This window comes from Diorhabda carinulata, chromosome 1 (genome assembly GCF_026250575.1).
Source record: "Diorhabda carinulata isolate Delta chromosome 1, icDioCari1.1, whole genome shotgun sequence".
In the NCBI taxonomy this organism is placed as follows: domain Eukaryota; kingdom Metazoa; phylum Arthropoda; class Insecta; order Coleoptera; family Chrysomelidae; genus Diorhabda; species Diorhabda carinulata.
Window position 1 is genome coordinate 38,907,318 of NC_079460.1, and position 24,029 is coordinate 38,931,346.

General features: G+C 31.1%; 1 protein-coding gene across 5 annotated transcripts in view; it reads right to left on the reverse strand.

Annotated features, from left to right (window-relative positions):
* The window catches only part of LOC130898665 (mucin-5AC), a 282,905-nt gene extending 272,612 nt beyond the window's left edge, over positions 1 to 10,293 (reverse strand). For 3 of the 5 annotated variants that reach the window (XM_057808139.1, XM_057808121.1, XM_057808163.1), the window contains exon 1: positions 9,908 to 10,281. The gene's annotated coding sequence lies outside the window, so the exon portion shown is untranslated. Of the gene's footprint in view, positions 1 to 9,907 lie in introns of all 5 variants that reach the window. The other 2 variants (XM_057808129.1, XM_057808113.1) reach the window with 1 other exon arrangement.
* Between the last annotated feature and the right edge of the window lie 13,736 nt (positions 10,294 to 24,029).

Genomic DNA, 24,029 nt, shown 5'->3' on the forward strand with positions numbered 1-24,029 from the left:
TATCGGAACGTCGATTTTAATGAAATCAACTTTATTTGTGACCTATTTGACAGGTATGCACGCACACAAGGCGCCATTATTAAAGTGCTTTAATAATATTAGTGTCGTCTTTCAATCAAGGAATCATTAGCTTTATTAAAATCGGTTTTATAGTTTTTTTTGGCTAGTTGCCTATGTGACTCATTTCTAGGAATGAAGACAAAAGAATGTCGGTTTCAATACATAATCATACTCCCGGTGTTTGTTGTATAGTTTAGTTTTTTTTTATATATTTTATTGCTATACGATGTCCAAATCCAAAAGATTTCGTTTTTAAATGGAATCGTGTCTAATAACCCAATAGTTAACCCTCAAAATTTATCACGTAAAAAATTAAAAATTAACTACTCCACGAAATTTCTGGTTAGAAATAGCAGCTATGTGTCGAATGCGACAATGTGCCGATATATCTATTTTTAAACTAGACCTTATTGAAAGTAGAAGCAAGTGAAGTTGGCTTTAATAAAACCGCCATCATTCCAATAATTCCTTATTCAGAATATAATATATACAGATGTTGATTGATTTGCTAAAGGAAAAACTCTATGGAGAATAAAAATTCTTTGCAAATATGCAGAGAGCTGACACTTGATTGAGTGAGCAAGATATATGCTTCATTAATATAACCCATTCTCAAAGTGATAAAATACTGTTAACACCTTAAACCTTAGATAATTACAATACAATATATTATTCTTTGTTCTACTAGAGTTGTTGTAAATAGTTAGAAATAATAAAACATCGATACTTGATAATAAATATTATTTTCTGAAGAAGAGTTTCTGATATGTATATCAAGATAGTTGTTAGTCACTGGACAATTACCAGAGCCCGTCGCAATGAGAGGGACGGATTTGAGCGGAATGTCTTGTAATGTGTCTGGTGGAATTATAAAGATTTGTGTAGTCCGAAATCGTTCCAGGTAGTCGAGCTATCAATGCCGACATATTGGACTGCAGATGCGACTGTATGAGGTTTCATTGGAGTAACATCCAAGTTTAGTCAACCGAAAGTGGCTTCTATTACAACAAGACAATGCGAAAGCTCGAAAAACTTGGTGGTATTTCACTTCTAGCATATCCAGAATTATTTCACTAACGTTTTAAAGAGTTTGGTGATTGTAGGGAAACCAAAGAATACGAAAGGCTATACTTCGAATATTAGGACTTTTTTGAATGATTTTATGATAAACAAAGTGTACATTATTTATTAGACACCCTCTTTATTTTCATATATTACCGATTTTTTTCACGTAGAGTTTATTTATCTTCAATTTTTCCAATGAACTGAACTGGAAATTTAGATGTATGGAATATATTTGACTCAATATAGGTATGTGGAAATAGATGGCAACAGCAACGATTAAATGAATTTAAATTTATACTGATTCTCAGAGTTCTGGAAAGGATCTCTGGTTAAGATTGTATCTGCTCTTGATTATTAATTTATTATAGCTCTATTGTTAGATAGTTCTCGTGTAATTGAGTTGATGAGTGTTCTCTTAACTTTATTACACTTATCTGAACATCTGAGTTATTAACTTAAGCTTGGGTAAATATCAACAAACAACAGAGTAAAACTAGGTTAAGAGTATTGGTTTACTCTTGTTTACATGTATGGTTGTTACAGGATGTAGCCGTTTATTTGTATCTCTAAATAGACTTGCAAATGAATTATGTCACTATTAAGATAAGCAGCGGTGATCCGTGAAAAAAGTAGGAATTATCGATAAGAAATCTGTGTTCAAGAGTTTACTAGACATGATATTTTACTGAATTTTCATACGTTATTCTTGAGGTTTGATATTACCATACAGGTCATGTGTTTCTGGAAAAAAATCATCGGAAGTACAACTAAAAAGGAAATAAATAACAATTTCTGGAATTATTTCTCGTTAAATAAATTATTGAAATTTAATTAAAATCAAATGTTCAAATTTCGTAAATTTTCAGTTTAATGACTAATCATCGAATGAAATGTGAATTTATATGATCAATTCTCTCAAATGATAAAACTATCTCTCAAATATAATCAGTAACAACAAAAGCGAGATGTGGAAAGGTCGAATTATTTGACATTTCCCGCCAAAATGTAATGGATATGACTGAAGTATCACAAGAAGATAAAAACTTTCTCATGTCTCAAAGAGAAGATCGCATGGGTTCATCAATGAGTGGTGTTGATAAGGTTTTTGCCGCTAAAGCTAAAACGAAAACTTTAAAAAAAGAAAAACAAGAGTTATACAAAAGCAAACACTTCCGATTTATAACTGAGATTAATAAGACAGTAACAGTTGAATTCTCATCTGCGTCATCATCCGAATATGGAAAAGGACAGTGAGTTTTTGGCTCCAGTAACAAAAAAACAACGAGCGATTCCTAAATTAAAGACTGTAAAGGAAAAAATTTTCTTGAATTTAGACCAAAAACCTGCAAAGAAAAAAAAAACAAAAAGATTAGAAAGCAAAACCTTTGATTTTGAAGGGAAGGACATCAGTGACTTTGTTATTAAAAAAACAAAACTTTTCTTTGAAATGTTTGGAATTACCGATATCACAGAATCCTTTATGGAACCTCTCCAAAGTCAGGTTGTTAATGATACTGCAGATAGAGGTATTGCATTAATAAAACAGTTCAATGAATCAGCAGGAGACGAACAACAAAAACAATTCTTATTGAGGATCGTCGAACATCACAGAAAAGCCGTCACTAAACGAACTAAAAAGGCTATTACATCGTACATAGTTGAATAATTGATACAATATGTGATTTTTTTACTAAAGGACCATCTTATTGTTTATATCAATCATTATCTTAAGCTTGTGATTTATAATTTCAGCAATAAAATCAATTTAAGTTGAAAATTTGTATTTTGTAAATACTTCAAATATTATCCAATCATCACAGATAACTTATACATCACCTAGACTCAGGGCAAAAGCAAAGTCAGCAAGAATTAAAAATGAAACACCCCAATATCAACCAAATTATTGGTTGGGGCTTGCATATTTATTATTTCATATATTTATCAAGCAATATACGAAAACAGAAAAAATTTCTTCATAAATCATGTCTGTTTATATTAAAAAGTTAATATCATGTCAAAATCATGCCTGGAATTTTTAATGTTGAAATATTACCGTTGCAACAACGTATGTACTTTTGCTTATATAATCCTTGAGATGTTATTAAAATAATATATCATAACTTGCGAATCTCTATACTAATAAAGGGTTATTCATAAAACTAGAAAGATATCATTTGTATGAATAAATAATGCAAATAGAGTGGACGAATTCAAAGATATAGATACATGATATTTATATTCATGTTATTTCCAATGAATAATGGCACTGAAATTCAAAATATATGTACTTGAAATGCTCAGATTGCATTTAGACCGGTCTTCATGTTCTTATGTTTGCTTTTTCATTATCCTGAAAGATCTTCCCCATACTAGATAATAAGCGCTTTGGATAGAGCCTAAACGACTTTTGGCGACAACGTTTTGTGTAATTATGGATGAGTCAAAAAACTAAAAACGATGTTTGATTCAGATAATTCAAAAATCATCCCAAAAGTCACGCTACTGACCCTTCAACCAAGTGTAGTCGTGAAACGATATGGAGCGGTAAGTGTCAGTATATTTTATTACTGTGTGTGGCGCAAGCGAAACACATCATGAACATTTGCGTCTAATTATAACTCTAGAATCTCGTAACGGATATCAGAACGAACGAACGAACACAACGCTTTGAATAAGTCTAGAGGGAATTCTGATGACGCTGATGATGTTTGTGCTGGTAAGAAATAGAGAAAAGCAGAAACGGACTTAAAACTAGAGTGTTAGAGTGATCAAAAAAACAAAATTTTTAAGAAAAACTATTTCAGAAGAAAAGAGTATCTAACAACTTTACCAATCATTTAGAAAATGATCAATAAGACCACCATGGAAAATTGAATAAGTTGTTATCACATATTTAATTAAATAGTAACAAAAACCCTTTCGTAACCCATCAATTAGATAATACTTCGTCCGACTAATTTAATATTTTTTATATTAATGGGTAAGTTAAATCAGCGGGGCCCCTATTCCTTCGTTACCAAGAAGTCCTCTTCATCTAAATTAACTTCTATTGAGAGTATTGCCAAACAAGACGGTCAGTCCTGCTTAATATTGTTTTTTAAGTAGTTCTTAATAATTCCAAACTTAGATACTCTTCCTGTGGAAGCTGTACTTACAGACATAGTCAACACAATTCTAATAGCTATGTAAACATTAGAATAGATGTCTTTCAGTGCACTTGAAATTATGTATTGAATAGATTCATTGGCGTCTCTAATGGAGTTCGATAGATTAGATACCAAAAATTGTAGTTGTTCGTAAAGGTTGTGAGACTCAAAGACGAGGCTGTGCCTAGCTACTTCACTGATAATGTCAATCCATTCCACGCAAATTCGGAAAGAGATTTGATATATTTATCGAATGCGAAATGACGAAAATTATCGTTAATATATTTATACTTGCTTTTAATGAATGATGTATTTTTTGTATAGATAATTTCAATAGCTTATCAAAATATAATCATTGACAAATACAATAATTTTATAAATCAATATACCTACCTTATAAATATCAAATAGAAAATCTAATTATATAACCCTCAACTTAAATTTATTGACAGTTACATTAAAATTATAAAATCGAATTATGAATTTTACTCAATTTTTTTTATTTCTATGGACCTACATGAACCATTTCTAAAAATGTTTCTTATGTTTGACTATATTTCGAGGATCTTAATAGTCATTTTATCATGAAATGTGTACTTTTTCCATACTGCAGTTTGAGTTACTAAAATCTCATTTATTTTTATTCATTGATGAATTTATATTGGTTTGCCTGTCTTATGTAAGCGGCATTACTATCATTTCAAACAGCCTCATATTTAATTTCAAATTTTAGATAATCGAAATATTCTTCTAAACGAAAATATGAGCAACTATTAAAAGGAAGAATTAATGTCCTTGTACATTTAGTAGTGTTCAGTGGATAAATTTTTTATAAAATTGAACTTGGTTATTCACTAACATAACTTCACCAAAAATGTTGCATCAGCACACAGAATAAAGCTAAATAAGGCAGCAATACCACCAGTCATGATTCATAGCGCATACAATAATAATAATAATAATAATAATAATAATAATAATTATAATAATAATAATAATTATAATAATAATAATAATAATAATTGTGAAAGAAGATCTTTTATAGAATTGTGCTTCCGAGAAGCACTGGGAAAGGAATGGATTATGTATTACTACCAAATTGTCAATATGAAAGATACCAACCAGAATATTATAAAAGTTGAGTAAAATATATTATTACAAGATTCATACAATTATAAAAGTGGAGGACTATTTTTCCTAAACTGGGGTATTATTAAAAGTACGTATTAGCGAGTGCATGAAAAAAGGGGAGAACCAAGTCACATGTCTTAAAGAAATAATAGATTGATGACATCAGTAAACAATATTAAATTGAAATATAATGAAATAAACGAGCTTCGATTTGAGAATTTGTATAGTACAAGCATTGTATGAACTATTTATATATTATAATATCAATTTTAATATAATTCTATTTTGGTTATTTGTTATCCAAGTATCTAAAGAAATCCCTGCACCTTCATTATATCCGGTGATCAATTTTTCAATTTTTGTTATCTGATATCTCTGTTTATATCTGTTTTCTTCTACGAGGAATGAACTAACAGCTGTAATAACTGCATCTAATGCAATGCTGGAAGAATTGCAGATATTTCATTTCTATGCTTATATTTTCAAATACCTGTGCTGTATTTTTTCTGTTGGTACTGAGGTCTGCGACGTTATGTTTATTAGTCTTTTCATTTTACACACATTTTACAATGATTCTTACGTATTTTTAATTTGTCTTTTCAGTTTATACTACCGAAAATCTTCCACACCAGATTCCGATCAATGTTGTATTCATACCTTCCCTCAATTTTTGTATCTTGATGTTAATTGGCTCCATATTTGATTCTCCTGAATCCACATTGATAACCACCGATTTTTTTCTTATCTTTGATTCTATCATTCAAATTTTACAAGCTTCTTATGGACCGTAATAATTACTTTCATTTTCCAAGACAAATAAAACAGTACAACGTTGGACACTGGAAAATGGGAGACACTAAAATAACAGAGGTACAATACCTAAGCAGGTGACATGGATAAAATGGTAGAGGATGAGAAAACCTTAAACTCAGCTTAAAAAAATATAGATAATAAATATTGAAAATAAACGAAGACGTGATATTGGAAGATTCGAGAATATAGTAAAGTCTAACACAATGTAGAAGACTGGAGCAGATGGAAGATTAAATTCGCAATGAAGGTACAGCTTCTGGCCAAAAAGTAAATACCAAAACAAATAAATATTCAAAAAAATAGCCATATCTATATTGACATATGGATCAGAGACTTGAATACTAAGAAATAAAAAAACAAATAACAAAGTACAGATACGGGATTTCTGAGGGTAATAGATAATAAATCAAAATCAAATATAAGTAATAACGTTTAACTTCAACAAGCCTCACACTTGAAAAAGTAGAAAGACATCCGAAATAAGTGAGAACTGGCTGTCTTTTTCCCTATTTCTTCAAATAAATCGAAAAAATTTACTTAAGAATATTTTGAAGCAGCTAAATAGTCAGATGTTTTATTGGACAAGAGTTGTATTTAAAAATTCTTGAGAAATCATCTTACTCTTGTCATCACATACATGACCTAGCTTTGGCATAATGATTTAGTGATTCATCTCTTTGTACTAAAGAAAAATAAACAAAAAATATTTCAATTGAAAAAATAACATGATAACTTCCATAGCAATACAAGGATCAATACTAAAACACAACTGTAATCGACATGGATATCTTATCAGTGCTTGATGGGAGTGACTAGTTTTTAATAAATGATTCAACGAATAGAACGAAGGGGCGTATTCAAATATGTCCAACATGGTAACGGTTTTTTAATCAGTTCCTATTGTGAGTAGTTGAAAATAAGATGGTGTTAATATAAAGTGAAGCACTGAAAAAACTCATCGAACACTAAACAAAAATAATTGTGGTTAAAAATTTTTGTAAAGTGCTTGCCAAACCAACAATGGATGAGAAAGTGAAAGATCCCATTTTCCAAAAAAGATTAATAATTACATCAACACTACCTGATTACATGAAATTGAATATAAAGACTAGAATTGATTGGTTCACATGCTCCATATTATAAAATCTATTTTACTTCAACTTTCAGTTTAGGTGCAGAAGCTTGTATTGATGATGAGATATTGGCCACAACTGATAGGAAGTATAGGAAAATATTAAAATGGTTCGTGGAATATCTAATGAATCAATATTACCTACAAATTTTAACGTGAATTATACTTGCTACAGTTCGATTGGTTAAGTTGATATGAATCAGTGTAAATGAACAAACGATATGAAAATAAATGTGCCCAATGGAACTGTTAATTGTATCCATTAAGTTGCCAATAGGGCTTGTTTGCGTGTGTAATTTGTGTACAAATTACTAATATGAAGTTTACGGCTACGGTTATATGTCAGAATTAGCAAACTAGAATAATCAGTTCATTTTAGGTTTGACATAAAGTTTATGGATGTTACAGAAAAATCTATAGCGGTCCTACTTTCACTTTTGAAAGCTCAGAATGTAATTATGAACACCGCTTTCCTTTCACTCATATTTTCTCTTATCAAGACCCCGTTTTAAATCATTCAAATTCATAAATGTTAAGTTTCGAAGATTTTACAATAAAATACCGATCATATAAAATTGAGATGCATACAATGGCTCGATGAACTACATTGCTAAAAGCATTTAGTTTGTTCACAGTGGTCTATTTGCCTATTGTACGAAATATCACATCTGGTATCATGAAATGGAAATTAATTATCATATAGTGGAAGATCTGCTTACTTTAACTTGTTCATTAATGTCTTCACTTAGCTTATCGTCATTTGATTTAGTAGTTTGAGAGATACATGCTAGAATAGCCAGGTTTATGAATATATTCAGCAATTGTTTCTTCTTAATATGTCGATGCTTTTTCTTCAAAACCTCTCCGTGGCATACTTTTTATTTTAATAGAAGACGTAAAAGAGAAGTCATATGGATTATTTTAGTGCATTCATGGAAATCTGATCCGATCCGAGGAGAGAATATGGTGAATCCAAATAAATATGCCATCTGTTTCATCCATTATCTTAAATCAACTCGATAAGTTTGAATAAGTGACATTACTAAAGCAGAATTTCCATTTCATCTCGACTGCTTTTGAGTACACTGTAATTACAATTTACAAGTGTTTTTGGTGTCAATTCACCATAAATAAGCTTTGTAGCTCTTCAAAACTGGAGATATCTTCTGTGATGATAGATTCTTTGTGCAATCCATTGAAACATCATAAAACACAATTGAATGAGCTAAAAAATTGGAGGATATTTTTAAAACCATCTCACTTTATATGTAACTATAGGTGAACCAATAATATTCTAAATTTCTAAACTATAATACTAGATATTTGACGCACGGAAAATTTTAGTATGTTATATTTACTAAACAAACTTTAAAGTGGACTGGGAAGAATCTGTTCCTTGTCTTTATTTAAACTAATCATAATACTATGATTTCAAATGCATCAAATAATTTATAGTTGAAAGCAGTATAGTTAGTAAAACTTCCCCCATTCCCTAAGTTCACTTGCTTTGGGCAGTAAAGCGTAAAAATTCAATGCATCTTCATTTAAATTCTTGTCTCTGAGGGTAATAACATTATTATCGAAATGTGCTTCAAATAACGTGGAAAAGTTGTATAGTGCTAATAAGAAGTGTGTGAATATATATGTAGTGCTCAAAAGACTTTTACTTGTATTAGAATAAAGCTTGACTGAAGCTATATTTGAGTGATCGTTGTATGCGAAGTTTTCTTGCAATTATTTCGGGTAATTAAAGTACAAATATTTCATGACCTATCATAAAACGTTAGTTTCCTATTCAAATATACGTTCGCAGATTCAGTTTAGAGTACCGTGTTTTGTGAAATTTTATATATTCACAGCATTACTACTTATATAGATTAAAAAAGGCGCTCTAAGAGAGACACATATTATATTCGAGGTAAATAACTCATAATAAAAACATTTAACAACCAGTCTGTCACTAGATGAAATATAACTTTGGTCATTTATACATTATTCCTGAAAATTTGGCAATGTTTTAGTAAACAAGCTTAGTATCTTTAGTGTTTTGCGAAATAGCTAGCCTAAGAATTCCAGACCAAGTTTCAAACAAGATTTTTCTGGAAAGAACTGTTATTTCATTATTATCATGTGAAAAATGTGTTATGAACATATTAAACAATTAAATAATAATCAAGGATATATTTGTAATTTTTCAATGATTGAAATATACAATATTGATATAGTATTATCAATGTCAGTCTTATTCGTTTAATTATTTATTCATGGAATATACACAAAAAGAAAATATAAATTATAAATATGGAATTTACAAGACTATTATTTGGAAGTAATTGTACTGGACAGAAAGTCCATTATAGCAGAATTTGCTATTGATTGATATCAGACTTATACCTATATTAGTAAATTATTGATACTTAGGTGAATATATGGATGTAGGGTAACAGCTGTGTACAATTTTCCAAAACACCTTCAGTTTATTTTTAGTCGAAGGTACAAATTTTCTTTTTATGTATATGCAAAATTTTAGGTAAATATAAGAATAATAGAAAGTACTCACCGGTATGGAGGCTTTTTCCTCGGTGGTGGCCTCCCCATTGGGTGGCACATGTCCTGCTTTTGTCACAAGCCCCGCAGGTACACGCACTGTGAGGCAGTTTTTGACCCCCCACTCACACGTGGTCGCTTACAAAAACAACACTCAGTACATCACCTAATCACTCTTCACCACGTCGTTGTAGTCGTCGACACTAAAACGCGGTAAACATCCGACACGTGACACATAACCTCAATATTTCCTCTCAATGAGCAAAACGTTTCAGTTTGATTGTTGTCCCTCTTCAGACACCCTTCTATCGGTATATGTGTGTTGTGATCTCGCGTGTTGTTTCGTTTCTGAATCAGCTGACCACCAGACACCGGGGCTGGTTGTGCGGCACTAACAACGCCGTCGCTATCGAACGACGCTCGCGTCAAGGCGCAAGTTCACGCGCCGACGCTTCATATTCTACTACCTGCTGCTTGTCGCGTCGTTTGCGCGCACTTGAAATCTTGCATGCTAATAAATTATTGCGATTTCGGCTGTTTTATCATATATTATCGACAGGGCTGGTTTGCGGGGTTAGCGGCTTCGGTACTTGGTGATGCTGAGGTGGGGTATTCACCCGCTCCGCTTATCCAACTTTAATCTGATGACTTATGTTTATTTTCGATGTGTGCCATAACACAAATTAAAACAACTCTATCGAGTGCCGCGTACGGCTATCAATTCATAGATACAGAAACATTCAATTCATTAAAAAAATAAATTAGATATTACCCAAATTAACACTTAAGTATAGTTACAAATAACATAAACCCCTCATTCCTTCGCCATCGTATCGTTTTCGTAGGTATATTTGTTGCCAAATTCCAAAATAATGACTGTTATTTTCCAGTCGTTATTTCAAAAATGATTCTCTGGAAACACTATATCTTCTAAATGAGAAGTGAGTCCTGAAAGAAATCTTTCATGCACCGTGTGACAAAAACTTATTCAACATCCAAAATTTTTGAAAAAATTATTTTTTCGGCTACATACCTTTCATTTTACTGTGCTTTTAGTCACACTTTTCCCCTTTAACTGTCACAATCCCGTACTAATAACCTGGCAAATAAAAATGAGAATGCTATTCATTCTCGTTATTGTTGAGAAAGATGAATTGTGTGTTTGGGTATACAATTTGTTCTGAATTCGAATTCTCTCACTATTATGTTTTGGTAAAATATGATTTGCATTGATGATGATCCAAAATTCAACTATGAAATTTTTCTGAAAATCATACTCAATCCTCATTATCGACGAAAAGCGAGGCTTCCGCTGCGACAATAATTACGAGAGGCAAAGTTTCTGGAATGATAAGTCGCCGTGTTCAAGTGGCAAAATCCAGGTTTAACTGGCTATTATAAGCGGCTTTTTGTGACCAGATTTCAGTAATTGAAATACTTGTAGTGAAGGAATGGTCACTCTAATTTCAGACGCTATTTAACATAGCCAAAGCAGCCAAACTTCCTGAAAAATATAAGCGTCAATGGAACAATTTCAAACTTGTAAGGAAGATATCGTGACATTTCCGATTTATTTTTGAATTCACAAGATAATATTAATGATGACTTTTATCTCTTTATTTTCTCCTAATTTAATTATCGATGATGTAATGATAATTTTAATTAAAATCGTTCATGTGTATGAACATTTGTTTCTGTATTTTCCTTACAATAGCCTTAGCTTGACGATTCGTTACTTTTATGTTCCTTTTACACAATAAATAATAGCACAATCCAAACGTCTTTGTGAAAACAATACAAACAAGTCAAATAAAAGAAGAATCTCATTTAAGCCTACTTTCAGTAATACTTAAACAAAAGGTCCAACATCACAACGAAATTGTGTCGTACACTCATCTGGACGAATTAAGAAACTAGACTTGCTTTTCTTCTATCATCGTTCAATCGCTCTTTTAAGAATAAAAAAGAAAATTCCAATTAGGAGACTTACTCAGAATCTAACTGAGCAATAAGAGAAAACATTGAATAGTCTTTGTAATCCTTCGTTACGGACGCTTGTGAAAATTTAAAATTATTAAACTTTATAGAATTTCGCCCTGAAAGTTTCGCAATTAGTCGCCAAAGTTCAAAGAAACGGTTTCTCTTTTACGGAAAAACCTACAATTACAACGAAAGGCGAATAAATTAACATAAAGTTTTCACGTTTCCCATTTGTCTGTTACCTATAACAGAGTAAACAGTTCCAATTTCATAAAGTCCACTTTACAGCGTTCTATTTGGAATTTGGAAAATTAATATACAAAGAAAACTGAATTTGAGACTAAAAATCCAAGCAAATTGAATGCAGAATTTACGATAAATAGACAATGGTAGAATTTTGTAACGTCTAAAAACCTTTCAGAGAAAATTCATATCTAGGTTCATGAAAGTACTTATATTAATAATAATTTTGAGTAGTTGAATGGGTCCGAACCAATTTAGAAACAGAATATGAATAATCCCATCTAAAAGCAAAGGAACGAGAAATGATGTCAAAATTTTTAATTAATCAATGCAAAAATCGATGACGAGAAATAACCAGATTGCCGTTAAAAAAAGTATAAAGGAAAATTTATAAGTGACGAAAAAAATGATACGGTGAATCAAACTAAATCCGATGAGTGAATGAAAACTAGAACGCTCTTCCAGAAACATAAGAAATTGCCAAAATTGTTACTTGAAAGAAGAAATGCCAAATATAAATGCAGATAGTTTGAATTCTGTTACCAAGGACCTACAGAACACATATATTGCTTTGAAAATCTGTCTAAAACCACATTTTAGAAGGACTCAATTACTAAATACTAATATTTTCCAATTATAGAAAATCAGAATGCTATATTCCCTCCGATTATATTAGTCTCAGATAATCATAATTTAAAAACAGTGTTTCCCAACCTTTTTGTGCCACCCAACCCCTTCTAAAATTCTTATGCTGCTCTATGTAACATATACATAATTTATAATATTAAAAAATTGAATTGTTCAATTAAGAAACTTAAATAATTGGTTTTAGAAAGAAATCATTAGCAAATTATTAACCAAACACAGTAAGTGAATTTTCGAAATATATAATAAAAAACTAAAATCCAAATTCGAAACAAGTTCAATAAAAATTTTAAGTATAGCAGAATCTTCCTTTGTCTCTTCAACTCCGTGAAAAATGTGAGCATTAATTTACAGAACAACCTAATTTAATACGAAATTTACAACTAAACACTCAAGTGGCTGTGAAGAAAATAAATGGTTCACTTAGCGTCGGTCAGCTGTCAGTGATGTTTGAGAATGATCTTGGCTTACAAAGCCACTTGTTTGACTCAATCGCTTCCGAGTCGATTGGTTCCTCTGCGAGCTTCTTCTTTGCTAGGAATCATCGGACCACAGATTCTCTACAAGTTCCCTCAGTCTACCTTCTTCTTTGATTCAGATACGAACAACTACGTTGTTTAGCTCGATTTTAAAACATCCTGGGGTCTATGTGGAGGAAGGATAATTTGTCGACGGCAAAAACCCAGTTGATGTTTTGATGTCCTCAAACGATTTTATGGCCGCAATTATTTAAAAATTTGCTTTTTTTCCAATTGGGCATCCAAATCTAGCATTGCATTTGAATGGTCCGGAGCAAAAGGGTTAAACTTGTGTCGAGTTTCAATTTTATCAATTTATTTGTATCAATACAATAGCACTAAACAAACAACAGAATAAAAAAAAGTCACAAAAATATTGATATTCCTAAGTTATCATATCGACTAATACACAAATCTGTAAACTTGGATACGACCAACATCGTGAGGTCATTTCCAAGATAATTACGGTCAAAGAAAATCCCTCCGACTATCGCTGAAACACGTGGTATAAAATTCAATGGAATCAAAAATAATTCTTTTGATAGCTACCAATTCTACTTACTCGAATTAATGGAAATTATTGTTCAAGTAAATTGTCATGACGATGAAATTGGATGCAAATGAATTAATTGTGACATTCTTATCAAAAATTTGTCGTTCAAATCTAAGAAGCAGAATGTGTATCATTACGTTTTTATTATTTCAAATGAAAAATGATAAATTTCATTGGAAAGGTTCAATATGTGAACTACCACTTGAAATTATTTAGAAAACTGAAGAAACTGGAATTATAGCCCAGATAATTCGAGTTTCAAATTTACTCATTTGAAATTTTAAGGTGACGAAAAACTTATATGTACATAATAATGTTATTTCGACATTTATGACAGATTTAGCCAATTAATTAACATATCATCAAATTATTTGTTTAGAATTCCTTTCTCCACACATAGTTTCTCACATTTTGTTCCAATATCCAGTTGTTTGAATTTCAAATTATTAAAACTCCGAAGTATAACTCTTCCAACTGTATTGATTTATTTGGAAAAATATCGGCAACTATTTCGATTTCTTTATATTATACCATCTATATAATATAAAATTATAAATATCTTTAATTTCGTATTATTTGGACCTTTTGATATGTTTATGTTTCTAAACGTTAATTTAATAATTATTGAAATCAATTTTTTCTTTAAATTAATTCATATTAAATTAAATTAATTATTAAAAAAAATAAAACATAATAGACCTAGAATCAACAACATTTAGCGGCATTAACATAAAATTATATACTTAGACTAGAAAGAGAGATGAATTGATTAATGATTTTCATAGATAATGATGATTATGACCTAGAATAAAACACTTTTTGAATGCATTCTTAAGCGACTGAAGTTGGAGTGATAAAATGGTAACATTAATTGCAGACCATGAAAAGAAGTTTAGCTATATCTTCCAGTGGGATTTTAAAATAGTCAGTTCCTATTAAAGACTATAACGATGCTATGGTTTTTCACAAATATTAAAACAATCACCATATTGTGTTCCTGCTGTAGCGGACATTTATACTATTAATCTTTCAAAGTTATGTGTAGCTTTTTACATCGATCTGAAATGTCTAATGGATAAAAAACCGTATCTTATTTTTATATTTATTCAGTAGTGACTCTCCCTCGGAGTCCGCCGAATTGTATCATTTCTGAAGGCAACAGTAACGAATAAAAACCAGTGAAGCAAAGAAGGACAAAGATTCGAGTGCAAACAAAATTCGAACAAAGGTGTAGTTATCTTTGATAGATTTTCCAGTTGATTTCAATCCTCCTATATCTTTCTACACTAAACCAGATCAAATAATCGGAAGAATGATAAAATAGAATTTCACAAAAACCAAAAACGTGTAGACCCATCGCCCATTAATGTTTCCATTGAAAAACGTACGTAATTTGGATAATTGAAGTCAGTTTCTACATTTATTATGAACGAAATTACTAAGGAAATGATGAAATTTATACAGGGTGTTTAGTGATAATTGTAATAATGAATACAAATATTGTTGTTTCCAATGAACACATAGTTGACTTACTCTACAGAGAGATTTTAATAGAAATATAGATAGTATAAAAAACTCTCAATATAACATGAAAATTTTGATTTGTTGGTCATAATAGTAGAAGTATATGAATAGAAACAGCTGTTTTATAATATTTTGGTGCCCTAATAAAATAAAAGACAAATTCTAAACTCATCCAAAGCGTGAGATTGTTCGTCAATATTTTGAAATCGAAATAAAATAGCTTTTCTGTCCCAATTACTAAAATTCTATGTTATCCAGTCGTTTTCATATTTCTTAATCTTCTTTTGTATTTCATTGTTATCTCAATTTTCACTTTACTACCTCTTGCCTTTATTCACAATACCCTCAAACGGAGATTCTCAAGGCCACAGTTCTAGACAGACAGATGTTAGATTGGAGGAAACAATATCAATGTATGTCATAAATGACAGGCATCTGTCGTAAATGTCGAGTAACATTTTAATTTAGACTGCAACAGGTCGAAGCGTCTAAAAAAATTATTTTTAATTAGAAGAAACATAAACTCAAGATGATTTAGAAACATATATGTAGCTATTTTAAAGGGAAAGAATCTGTATTCAATTGTATTGGTACTTTATCTTCATTTCGAGCAAGATGTCGATACAGGAAACAATTTATTTCTTAGTCTTGAAAGTGAATATTGAATATGCAACGTATATACAGTTTCTGCCTTGAGCTGCTCCCGATTCATAGACAAGCTTTTTTATAAATTTACTTACGTACCTACTGATATATATTTACAAAAAAATAACTCTTATGGTAACGTTTGTAAGACAAAATTTATTTCATTTGAAGTATGAAACGATTTTAAAGATATTTAACAGTGTCTTTTGACCTATTGTGAACGTGATAATAAATAGACAAGTTTTCGTGTAAATTCACTTTGAACTGATATATTTACAAATATAGCTTTTGTGTTAACATTTATAAAGCAAAATTTATTTCATTTGAAGTATGAAATGATTTTTAAGAAATATAACAATGTTTCGCTACGTATTATGAACGTAATGAGAGAATTGTTTGCAATTTCTTGAACGAAAATGAGAAGGAAGTTTCACCGTTTTGTTTTAAAACTACAATAGACGAAATTCGATAAACATCGTTCTCCCAAACAAACTCGTTTCCTCTTCCTGACTTTTTGTTTCTGTTCGAAATTTATATAACAATGATCATATCTGCTTACTTTAAAAAACCTTAACAATTCATGAGACAATGCCAATTTAGTAGAAGAAAACAACTTTAAGTACACAGATATGAAAAATATAGGAAGAGTATAAGATATAAAAAAAAACAGTTATTTCATAGAAACTCATGAAAAATAAATTATGCATTAGCTCAATTTCATTAGCTTTACTTCTATCCAATGTTCGTCCACTGTCGTGAAATTCAAGGAACGTATTCATCAAATGATGAAAGATAACAGAAAATACAAATTAGTGGAAGAAATCTAAGAGACTGGCGCCTAAAAATAAAAGAAATTGCAGCACCACCATTTCCAAAACAAGTGTTCTAAGGATCCTACTTGAGCATTTGAATATGATAAATTAGAGCAAGGTAAGTGTCTCGAATTCTCAGCGCAATACAAAAGCAGCAAGTAGAATATTGTGAGCGTTTTTTATGCTTTGCCGTACCCAGCAAGTGTAATCCGATCAATTGTAAGAGGTGATGAAATTATGGTCTTTCACTATGATCCGACATCCAACTAAGATTCAATTGTGTGGCTTCTGTAGGGAGAGACCGTGCCAAAAATTAAAAAGGTTACGAAAAACAATCACATTGCTTCGCTTTTCAAGGCTAATGTACACGCAGGAGGCTTCATAGAAATTGAACACCCACCATATAGTCCTGATCTATCTCCGTCCGAATATTTTTTGTTCGCAAAGCTGAAGGCTCATTTAAGGGGTAAAAGCTTTAACAGTATACGAACAATTTCACTCTAAAAATCATATTTTTATAGTTGCATAGCAGCTTTAGCCAGACGTTCTGAAAAATGTGTGGATACAAAGAATGAATAAATTAAAAAATAATCACAGTTTCCTCATATTTATGACCTTCCTTACTATGCTAGGCTAAGAACTCACGGACCGCACTACGTATCTTGTGTATCATATATTCTATAATCATAAATAGGTAACCTAAGACATGTGTCCTGTGGCTTGGCATATTTCATCCATACTATGTTTTCCATATTTTGGGATCTAACGTAGGATTTTCAACTTCATTTTAAAAAATGTCTTCCCAACTATTCTGTATAATTAACGATTACGACCCTGTAACAAACGTTTCTTTTTGTTCGTTTACCCATACGACAACTGAACGAACACGGCCCTGTATAATGGACGTAATAACTTTTTGGGCACCTTCGTTACCCTTGCTTTTTTAATCCTCTTTTTACTATGATATAAAACATTTTCTCGCTTTTATACCTACACACAACATACTAATATATAATGAATTAATAATAGCGTAGAGGTTTGTGGTGTCTTATGGCATCCGATAATTAGAAACTAGTATTCAAATATCCAGTCAAAGAATTTTACAATTCAGCTTAAAAGTCGTATGACATGACAGGTGACACATGATAAATGACAGATACGACTCTCACTTCTCTACTATTATTATTAAAAATTTACATTTGTTTTTGTTGTTAGTTAAACATCGTGGAATATTGATCGAAATGCTTAAAAACAAAACAATTCAGCATTTATAAATAATTACATATACATCAAATGCAAAATCATCCTGGAATATCCCCACGTTAAATATTTACCATAACAACGCACATATCTGTAGCAATTATACAGATTATTAATTAGTTTATCATGAATTCAGAGATTGTGCAATCCAAATCGAAATAACTTTTGAGCCATTCATAGCAAACTATATTTCATTATCTGGCTCACATGCAATCGGCATTGCGCATCATTTAACATATCACCAATTTGGAAGCGATGGTTAACTTTTTCATTGTTTGCCGCATGATTTACAAGGGCGTTATTCGAAATGAAAAAGCACCGATTGCGATACCTGCCTAAAACGATTTGATCGTTTGTCCTACATCGTGTAATCTGCATTAAAATACATAGAGATTGGTTTTTACTTAAGATAGACATATTATTAGGATTAATAGTTGATAGATTCCTGTACATCTATTTAAACGAAGAAGAGTTCATATAATAGTCCATAAATTTCGATAGCAATAATCCTAACACTGAAATGATGATAACTTGCGAAATATATTTTGATATTATTATTTCAAACCTTTAGTTTTTTATCATTAGCGTTCTTCAGCTTATTCAATCTATAAAAAATAGATTCGGCAATGAAAAATTAAAAGAAAATATAATGATATTCATTCGTCACTAAATCACTGAGCTACCCTTAGAATGTGGAAAGCATTGAATTTAGATAATTCAAAAATAATATTCAGTTAAAATTAATTATTACAACAACGGTACTTAGTTCAATTGTTTCACTAACATCGAATAATCCCTCATGATTTTATACAGGCAATCTATTCCGGAATTTTTTTACAAGAATTTATAACTACCCTATAAATTTCGAGAATTGCACACATTTTAAACGAGATATTTATACACATTATATTTTATAACTAATTGTTTCTCATTCTAAAATCGTTCTGTCTGTTTATCAAATATTTAATAACTCAATTTTTATCAATAGGGTGTTTAACTCGAAATTACAATTATTTTAGAAAGTTTGAATGAACAGAATTAATGTCACAAGCGAATTAACTACAATTCATTATCTTATTATTTACCACAATCCTATTTTTAATAAAATAAATGCTGACAGTTGTTTATGTAATTTGATCCTTATGCGCTTTAATTTTTAAGAAAGTTCTGGAATTTTCTTCCACGTAATTTGAGTCAGTTTTTTAAACACAGAACAAATCATCGCGATAACTTTTGAACAGTGGAAGTAATTACAAAATATTAGATAGTCTACTGTAGATGTTTCACTTACAGACCGAGCAATGTTTGCCATATATCTCGTAACTCTTTCTAGTTGTTTGATTACTTGTTGATTACAACCCAACGTGGTATATAAAGCAGGGATAATGTTAGACCTTAAAAATTGGAAATCGGGCTAGGAAAAGGTAGTGAAAATCAAGTTGATCTATTCTAAGTAATATAAAACAGGAATTTGAAGAATTCTCACATTATATTTCTGACCAGAACATAAGAATGTCGGATTGCCGTAACCTATTTGATAAATTTTTAAAAAATAATGGCTGAAACATTCCCGGAAAATTTTCGAGATCTATCGAAAGGAATAAAAATGACAACAGGCACATATACGCTTTTATCTAAAAACATCGACTGAGCCGGTAATGGCCGGCATTGTGCCCGACTAATTTATGACTCAATATCGCTGCGAGAGGCCCGATCGAACGGTAACGTAATGTTGATAATCTGTAGTGAACCAGAACGGAACGCATCTTCCGCTGTCCCCTTCTTATGCCAGTGAAAGATCCCCTTGCCAGGAAATTTCCTCAAATATAATAAACGATCTAGAAGGAATCGATTTTAAGAAGTGTTAAATGAGAACGATCGACATTACTCATGTAGTCTTGGGAAGCTTGTAACTTTCGAGTTAGGAGCAAGATTTATTGCTTTAACTACCATGCAATTAAGATTAGCTATGCAAAGCTGTACTGCTATATCTAGTACGTGAGTAAAATATAGGAAGCTGTTATTAGGAATATTTATACCTACATGTGGAATAGTGGAGAATTAATTTGAAATTTAATTGGAGTTGAATATGAAAATAATGTTTAACTAACTCCTTTTTAACCAATGAATCGTTCAAGTTCATGTATAAAATCAAAATAAGAGAAAGACCGAAGTAATTAATGTATATGTCTGTCTGAAAATTATGGGAATTCACTTAAATGAAAGATGTAGAATAAGAATATCACGAGGAAAAAATTCAAAAAATATCGAAGAACAAAATAATATTTGCTGTTGAGAATTAAGAATAAATATATAAAAGCGAATAATAGATATAGAGTGTTTAGAAAATGGCCTTTCTAAACCGCCAACTGGGCATTTCATAATTGTATTATGCAGCGTGTCGGTGGTTTCCCTAATTTACCTTCCATAAATGATGATTAGGGGTTCGGGACCTGTAAGTGGTTCACTCTTACTCGTCCTTATTCGTCTTCCTTTTTCTTAGTTAGTTTCTTTTGCTCTTAATCATTGTCTCTCAAATTTCGCGACTCATTTCTCGGATTCTTCATTTCTATTTCGCTCCCACTGATTGCAATTGAACAAATTGCGTTCCACGGTGTCTATTTGTTCTCAATATATGCAGTTTTGTGTGTCGCTCTTTCTAAATGTCCTGACAAAAACTTGGCTTAGGAAGTAGTCAGTTGTGCAGTGTTCGTAGTTTCGATACCCAAATAAAAAACCCATTAGGTAGGCACGGTGAATAAAAAAATGTATATGAACAATGAATTTGATAATAATATATGTAAATAAATAAAGAACAAATGTCGATCTGAAAAGAGTTTATACTGTAATCTAAGAGCCCGTGAACGGTTACCTATGTGCATTTGACCAGACCTGAGTTTTTGTGTTTTGAGACCCTTATACCAACCGCACATGGGATAGAGGCTCACTAAGCCCAAAGTGGTGGACGCGACTAGCGCTCAGGTAAGCCAGGTATCATCTGCCGTTTCGAAATTTGAAAGTATATTATTTTTATAGGAAAATCGGAATGGCAGACTATCATCGTGCAGTCTACTTTGTAGCAGCCAATTTTGAAATTGCTAAAAAACGTGGTCAAGTTGATTTATAGTTGATTGAAAATCGATACCTGGCTTACCTGAGCGCTAGTCGCGTCCATTCCCATATAAGGTAGGTAGAGCCTCAATACACAAAAACTCAGGTCTGGTCAAATACATATAGGTAGCCGTTCACGGGCTCTTAGACCACTACACATAGTGTCAGAGCTCAAAAGATTACAGGACTCGTTTATGTGTATAGAATAAGTGCAAGCAGAGTAATTGAAATGTGACAAACTAAAGTATAAGGAATTATATGAAGAAGACATAGACCGAAAAAGATAGATATAGGAGATTAGATCATTTTTGAGCAGTGTAGGTCAAGGCTAAAGAAAGGATGAAAATGCAGTGATTGTTGAAGAACTAAAGTTGAGAGAGAGAAAGAAGAAGAACAAAATTGAATTACTTTGATAAATACGAATTATCATACGATATCATCACTTTTAATACTCAAATGGCAAATTCTTTCAAACTATACTGAAAAGCTCCAATCAACCTCAAACTTCTTATTAACTTATAACAAAAAAATACGTTACTTTTCATTATACAATATCAGCCCTATATCTAAGTAAACTTTAATTATCGATTATGTTAATTGCGAAGTGAACGGGTAACGTCTTGCAATATAACCAAAGTTTCAAGTTCGAATAGAACTAAAACTTCCACTCTATTAAACATAACTCTACAATTGTTTCATAAAGTTTACCTAAAATCCGAGTTGGACCATTGTATGTATATTAAATCGCTAGAAGATACAATTAGGAATTTACTTACTCAGTCTCATAAAGATCAGATGTTCATCTGTGGTAATGATTAATGCTAGGATGGGTTGCTTGTATGTATTTAATAAGTACCAATTTCATAGCTTCGAGATTCAAATTGAACAACCATATTGAAAGATATATCAATACATAAATAACTTCAATGGTCTCCCAAATCTTCTGAAATAATTTAAGACCTTTTACACTAAAACTGAGGTGAAGTTAAAAGTTATTATTAATATCAAAAATTCATAGACATAGACAAAATTATTTGTTCCTTTAGAACAATAAGGATGATGTCGATCAGTTTATTTGTGATTAATCATTCAGATGACTGAGGGGTGTTTGTTCGTTTTTATTATTATTTATAAATAAAACTTTTTTTGCTATTAAAAAATCAGTTCAAACAGAATCCTGTGCATCATAAAATCAACGTGGACATCTGATGTGCAAAAATAAATTTGAGGCGTAAGTAATGTGAATCTTCATTGACAATTATAAGATAATTATAAAAGAATCCGGTTGAATTTTGTGAAATTTTCTAGGCTTCGAAATTCCAAACTATTTTGTTACATAATAATAATAATAATAATATCCTTTATCACTTAAAAACCTTATATCAGCTCTAAAACAGTATTTTGAATCAGAAAATTCGCTGAGCAGTATTACAAATTTATCATTCCTTTATTGCAAATCTTCTCGACAAAATATTCCACAGCCGTCCAAAATCAAATGACTAACGTGTAGGTAGGTGCTTATCCTGCATTATTACATTTAGTTTTCCTAATTCTTTGCCGTTCAAAATAATTCGTAAAAAAAGGATATAGTTTGAGTCAATTGTGTTAACTAACTACAATTCTGAAATGAAATATGATTGCTATGAAAAATTTTTGTAATAACTGGTTCAAACAACTTTGTAAATATGCAATTTTGAAACCCGTTGAATAAACAGACTTCAAAGAAATTTCGTTAATAAGTCTCGTATACTTCACAAGATTCTATTATTCCAGATAAAAATATGAAGAGACATTCCCTGTAGAATGTATATTATACGTTTTATGGTTTTTTAGAGACGTTCTCTCCATAAACAAACGCCATTTGAGCAGCTGCATCACGGTTGAAATTGATTTCTTATGATCGATCAATAAATAACGAAACGTAGCGGAATAAGGCAGAAGTTGGAAAAGAAAATGAAAAATGCAGCTTTAATTTGTTGTGTCTTTCGAGGATTTTAACAGCAAACATAAATACACTACACAACAACACCCGATTACGACTTTAGTCAGTAAACATAATACACAGCTTTATAATGGTGAAGTTTACGATCCAACGATTCATAAAATTGATAAAATAAGGGTGTATTTTTCAAAATAAATTATTACAAGCTGTACGTATGTATTGTAGTAGAAATTAAAAAATGAGGTGTTAAAGTGTATGGTAGATACTTGTGTTACATCGAAAATTAACTTCAAGTAAGTATGGTTGAAAAGTATATATTGTGAAATTAGATAATTTCAACTTCAACTCAAATTGGTAATGTGTAACTAATTGTTGGAAATATGAAATATTGGTGAATTGAAAAATGTGATTAATTGAGAATGGAAAAATAAATTCAAATACTTCCAACCAATTCAATTCTCTGTAGCCTGTGAATTTTTTATGTTGGAGGTATTTAGAAATTCGATTCCATCAATGCTATCTACTAACATCCTTTTAAAAATGATTTAATAAGCAATCAATTCTGAACGATGCAAATAAAAATCATGTTGCAAGGATTTCCAGCTTGAGAGCTGCAGAACCAATTTAAAGATCAATTTATAACCGGCAAAAGCCTTGAAGTTTCCTAGGCGATTTGTTTAATTTTGTTTTATCAAAGATTTGTCTTCTAAAACTTGATTAATCTGGAGTAATATCTGTGCGAATAGTGTAAGCGAGAAGCTTTCGTCTAACTAAATGGTTAATTCGGCCAGTAGCGGTTCATCCAATCCAATTTATCTATGATTTAAAAAACGTAACGACTGCTGGAGAATCATTAAAGAGATAATTTCAAGAGATTACAACCATTCAGAGAAATAAATATA